Source organism: Colobus angolensis, unplaced genomic scaffold, assembly GCF_000951035.1.
Source record: "Colobus angolensis palliatus isolate OR3802 unplaced genomic scaffold, Cang.pa_1.0 Scaffold217, whole genome shotgun sequence".
Classification (NCBI taxonomy): domain Eukaryota; kingdom Metazoa; phylum Chordata; class Mammalia; order Primates; family Cercopithecidae; genus Colobus; species Colobus angolensis.
Genome location: NW_012115344.1, coordinates 3,448,640 through 3,454,651, shown reverse-complemented (window position 1 = coordinate 3,454,651; position 6,012 = coordinate 3,448,640). Strand labels below are relative to the sequence as shown.

The window sequence follows — 6,012 nt, the reverse complement described above, 5'->3', positions numbered from 1 at the left end:
TCGTGATAACTCTTCTTATTCTCTCTCTTGTTTTCCTTACTTGACTTTTCAATGTGAGACATTTTCAAACCATGAGAAGTCACTTGGAAAATAAATAGAAAGATTTTGTTCTCTGTTGGAATGAAGGTGAACTGGAGTGCAGAAGAAATAAAGATATGTTTCCCTAACATTCCTAAAGTGACAAAGACCTGAGATAGAAAGAATATTCTCTTGGGCTACCTCTGGCTCTCAGATATGAAACTTATTTTCCAGCTTGGTAAGATGTAGGGAGAAAAGCAGGTAGGTATTGTCTGTGTGGGAAATTCAAAGCATTTGAAAACCTCCCCAGAGTCTGGCTTGACTGAATGCAATCTTATTAATTCAATAAGCACATGCAATTAAAAGGGTTATGCAGAAAAGACAGTTATATTTCCAAGTGAATGGGAGAAATCTTGTTTTCTAATTGATTTGTTAGAGGTATGAACCAGAGTAGCATACAAAACCTTAAAATCACTGGCAAACCAGGTGTTAAGACATGTTTATATTCTGCCCCTAGACACTGTTTAACTTAAGGATTTATTCATTCATTTATCAAGCATGTATTGCAGGCCACTCTGGGCAGGCATTGTCCTTGTCACTGGGGGTATGGCAATGAAAAAGGCAGACAAGTCCTAGTTCTCATGGACCATCTATTGTAGGGGAAAGAGTCACTAAGCCAGTGAACGAGGCAATTCCAGCTGGTGGTGAGTCCTTAAGGTTAATGTGACGGCGACAGGGGAGCAACATTAGATAAGGCACCATCTTGTTCGATACTTTAGGGAAGATTTTTGGAAAGTTTATGGTAAAAAATAAGTGAAAAACTTTCAGTTGAGAAATGAGTCTTTTAAAACCTTTGTTGTAATTAATACATGAGGAAAGAAAAGCACAAAATCAGCTGGTTAGCTAGTTGGGGCTCTAAGTCTGTGGTCTACAAGCTGGGGGTGAACTAACCTGCCAAGACATCTTTAAGTCCTTGAATGGGGCCAGTGAATGAGCTTAGCAAAGAGAAGAGCAATGCATCACTGTTTCATGTTTTATAAATATCTCTCCTTATTTCTGTAGACACGGGTTACCGAATCTTGCCGTGAAAGGAGTTTGCTTAACCCCTTAGGTTGGTCTCTGTCTTTAAACAAGATTTATCGTGCTCCCCCGTGTGCCACATCATGCTATGCAGTGATCAAGTACACATAATTATAACAACACCTACGTTACCTACAACTCTCAGGAAATGAGACATTCTGGCTCAGGAACGTTTCTGTTTGGGAACTAGCACTCATCCCTGCCTCATCATTTAGGTGGGAACAACCCTCTTGTTCTGATTCTGTTCCTGTTACTTTTTGCTGGTTTTGTGAAATGTACTGGTCTACTGCCAGTTGTCGGAGCAGACACTGTTGGCTGGCCACCTCACAGCCAGATCCTCCTCCTCTCTGCTAATAGAGGTGGCCGTGTCCAGCCTCAGAGACTGAATCATAATTTGTTATTCTAACCCTAGTCCCCTTTGCCAGTGATTGATGTAGGGTTAGGCCCATGACACATTTCAAGAATGAATCATAAGTTGATGTCTAATGTGGGGTTTCTGGGGGAAGGTTTCCCTGCCTGATAAGAGATAGACCTGAGGTGAAACTCTCTGATGTTGGGTAAAATTGAGAAGTTACTTGAGGGCCTGGAGCACTTGGAGCTGCTGCAGCCTTTTTTTGGTGACCTTAAAGAAACATTTTTGACACGGGGTGTCAGATGTTTAGCTGCCAAATTAACCCTGCAACCTTCTAACTTTGGTCTTATTATAACGTGGTAACAAATAAAGGCTTAATTGTTTAATCTTGGAGTCAGGTGTTCTGATTTTACAACTCAAAGCATCCTAATTGATATAGCAGTTAAAGGTGTGGGCATTGAAATCAGACTGACTTATGTTTCAGTCCCAGATCCACCAGTAGTAGGCTGTTCTTCACTGGATACAGGCTACTGAGTCTTTCTGTGCCTTAGTTTCTTTAAACACAGGAATAATAACAGTATCTGCCTCACAGGTAAATTGTGAGGTGTAAAGGAGATAATGCATAGATTATTGACAGCACATGATAACTATCTGCCAAATGTGAGCTATTACAATCATCATTGCCTCTGTGTGAAGCCATCAGAACAAACCTAGGGAGGTGGGCAGAACTGAACGTGTGCAGGCATGGATGGTGGCTGTGAACAGCATCAGCCAGGGAAGCTGGGGGTGTCGGGAGCAGCAGTCAGCCTGGGAGAGGAGCAGGTAGGACCTGGATCCCCCCACACCCTGCCTGGTCATCCTGAAGATTTAGGTCATAGTTGGCCAGCAGGTCATGGTCTAGACTATGTTTTAAAAAGTTGAATTACATGTTAACATTTTAAAAGGGAAAGATACCATGTAAAATATAGGTGTATCTATCTCTGATCTTCTTGTAATGGTATTTTTTAAAGCCCTTATTTGTTTAATCCACTTAGAGTCAGGCATTCTCATGTTATAATTAAAAGCAGCCTCGTGGATAAAGGCATGGGTCTTTGAGGTCAAACAAATCTGGGCCTTGGAGAGGGCAGTGTGGGCACCTGGGTGTCGTATTAGCTGGGGGATGTGTCACCTACTTCATTGTGCTAGGATGCTGCAGTGGCAATGGTACCTCTAGTGAGGAAGGCTGTTGGGGACATAATTTGCCAAAGTGGGTGAAGGAAGGGCCCCTGTTCTTTTACAATGAGCTCTCAAGCCAAAGTGGGTGACTGACATGCTTCCCTACCCATATTTTTGGCATTGGAATGAAAAGATTTTTAACTAGTCAACTTACAAACATGAGTGAGATTTTGCCTTGTCAAAGATCCAAATTTTGTGTGCGTGCACGTGCGTGTGTAAGTGTGAAGGCTGCGTGTGGTGCAAGGGCTATGGGCTCATGCTCTGATACTGAACCTCCCAGTACTGGCCTTGGACCAATCACTTAACCTCTAACCCTCAGTTTCCTTATCTTGAAGGTGAGATTAATGGTAATAACTATCTCACAGTGTTACTGTGAAGATTAAATAAAATAAAGATATAAATTTAGTAAATGCTGGTTTATCAATATCATTCCTCAAAGGATAAGGCTGGTGGTGGCTGGAGGGATCAAGCCTAAGAATCTTTCATTCTGCTTGCCAAAAGGAAAGAGCAAATTAAGCCTTCTGTACTAAGGGAAAATAATCATTAGGCTTCATGACCTGAGTTGAAGGAGAAAAATTCAGGCAGAAAGCTGAAAAAATTTCTAATTCCTTTTTTTGGTAAAGTTTTTCCAATTTTACAGAAGCAATAAAATAAAATAAAATAAAATAGAGTAGCACTAGGCAAGCCAGCTGTTGGATGATTGTGCAAAGTTCTGCTTCCTCCAGCAGAGGCCTCTTGTGCTCAGGAAATGAGGCTGGTGATGGGTGGAAGGGAGTGCCCTGGGCCAGGGTGCTGGCTTCCTGGAGGCTTCCCCAGAGTACCAGGCGTCTGCTGCCTTCAGCGAGGGTTGGGGAGTCTAAGGAAACACTTGCAGGGCTGCTCCCCAAACCCCTCACCTTCTGGGCTTCAGGGAGTGGGATGTCAGTGCTCCAGAGGAATGCATGAGTGTGAAACTACCTTAAAGAAGGAAATAAAGAGAAAGAGAAAAAAAGGGAGGGATGAAGGGGGAAAGAGCTGGGAGAAAGAGAAAAAGAAAGAGAAAGAGAAGAGTTGAGAGAAAGAGACTAGGAGAGAAAGAGAAAGGAAAAAGGAAGGGAGAGAAGAAGAATGAGAGAGAAAAGGTTACAAATGGTGAGAGAGAAAGAGAAAGTAGGGGGAGAGAGAAAGTAGAAAGAAGGGAGAGAAAGGAAGACAGAATAAGAAAAGGAGAGAAAGGAAAGGAGAGAGAAAAGACAGAGACAGAGGGAGAGAGAAAGGGAGAAAGAGAAAGGAGGGGGTGAGAAGGAAGGGAGGAAGGAGAAAGAAGGAATCCAAAGGGCGGCTCTGTTTGCTAAGCTCTGATTTCTTTCCTGGCTCCAGGGCTAATAAAGGCTGAGCACCAGCATAGCTGGATCACAAGGTTCAGATCCACAGAGCAAATTTGTCCACTTTCGGCCGGGCGCGGTGGCTCAAGCCTGTAATCCCAGCACTTTGGGAGGCCGAGACGGGCGGATCACGAGGTCAGGAGATCGAGACCATCCTGGCTAACACGGTGAAACCCCGTCTCTACTAAAAAATACAAAAATCTAGCCGGGCGAGGTGGCGGGCGCCAGTAGTCTCAGTTACTCGGGAGGCTGAGGCCGGAGAATGGCGTAAACCCGGGAGGCGGAGCTTGCAGTGAGCTGAGATCCGGCCACTGCACTCCAGCCCCGGCAACAGAGCGAGACTACGTCTCAAAAAAAAAAAAAAAAAAAAATTTGTCCACTTTCTGCCTGCCTTTTGGTTACAGACAGGTCCCAGACTTAACAATGGTTCAATTTATGATTTCATGACTTTTTGACTTTATGATGGGTTTATCAGGGTATTAGGTGCACTTTCGACTTATAATGGGTTTCAGGACATAACCCTATTGTAAGTGGAGGAACATGTGTATTTCATTTCCATCCACTGTTGCTACCTTGGCAAAAGGGTGGCATATAAATGCTTTTTAATTCAAATTTACTTACTATGGATCTATGAAAACTTGGCAGCAAGCCTCCTGAATAGATGATTGACAGAGGAGAAGTCAGATGAGCTATTTAAAGGCTCAGTAACAAAACAGTCAGGAAAGGACCAAAACTGTGAGCTATGGGCATGATTTGGGGAAAGGAATTACACTCTGCTGATGGAGGGACCAAAATGGTCCCTGGCCCACACGTTGTGTGCATATGTTGCTCATCAGTCAAGATGTGCATTTGGCTAGGCAGTAAAGGAAGGCAGGGCCAAATGGTGGCTTTGACGTTCCCAGATCAAAACTGGGATGGAGAAGAATGCTAAGGACTGCTTGCATCAATCAGGCCTGAGAGGTTCCCTCATCCATGAGCATATACACACTTCCTAAGTACACATGGTCTCCATCTATTTGGGAGGTAAAATTCCCCCTGCTACTGTGGCCACAGGCAGCAGTGGTGGAGGGGCAGGGGCTTCAGGACCTAAAGGAAGAGAACAAGAATGTTGTTTTTTGCCAGCCCTGCTCCTGTAGCAGGACCTGTCTGTGGGATTACGATGGGTCTTTATGGGGATGTCATTTCTGGTCCGTTTGGCCTCTCTAGGCCAGGCTTTGCTTCAGCTGTGAGGCAGGATTCTGCATTAACATGGGTGGCCCATGGATAGCTTTTTGGAGGTCCTGGCTTGAATTGTTGAGGGAATGTGAAGGGACATAAAGAAATGGCAAAAAGAGGCAAGTGGTGGAGAAAAAAAGCTCCTGAGGCCCCCAAAGCAAAAATGGGGCTGGAAGGAGTGGGTAGGAGGAAGAAAGTCAGCATGGACTCAAGCCTCTTCCTGGGCCTGTTCTTGGGGACTGGTGCCAAGCATGATGTGTGCTGAAGTTGAGTTTGTTGAGGGAATGCTGGCTTCCTGCTGTTTGCCACCCTTGGATAATACTTCAGAGCCCCCAGTTGGCAAGCTTCTTCCCTCTCCTGGGCATGACCCACCCCTTTGAAGCAGTTGTGTGTTCCATGACGCACTGCTGCAGCGTGAAGCCAAGGAGCACGGTATGTGGATTGAAGACTGAGTCCTGGCCCAGCCCTTGCTCTTTATATTAGACCAGGGACCTTCCAGCATATCAGCAGCTCTGTCCTGTGGAGAATGGCAGGAATTAAAATCCCTCCCTGTTCACCTCTCAGGTTGCTATGACAGTCACTACTTGAAAATATTTTCTAAATGGAAACATTCACATTTAAAGTTTTTATTTTTGCTAATTTTTTCAAAATTACAGAAAAAATTATTTCTTTTTTTTTTATTATACTTTAAGTTCTAGGGTACATGTGCATAACGTGCAGGTTTGTTACATATGTATACTTGTGCCATGTTGGTGTGCTGCACCCATC

General features: G+C 44.2%; 1 pseudogene across 1 annotated transcript in view; it reads right to left on the bottom strand.

Annotated features, from left to right (window-relative positions):
* Window positions 1-5,041: 5,041 nt before the first annotated feature.
* Window positions 5,042-6,012, bottom strand: part of LOC105512702 — a 4,429-nt pseudogene continuing 3,458 nt past the window's right edge. The window contains exon 2 of the transcript XR_001001898.1: window positions 5,042-5,115. The product of XR_001001898.1 is annotated as a 60S ribosomal protein L17 pseudogene (transcript). The remainder of the gene's footprint in view (window positions 5,116-6,012) is intronic.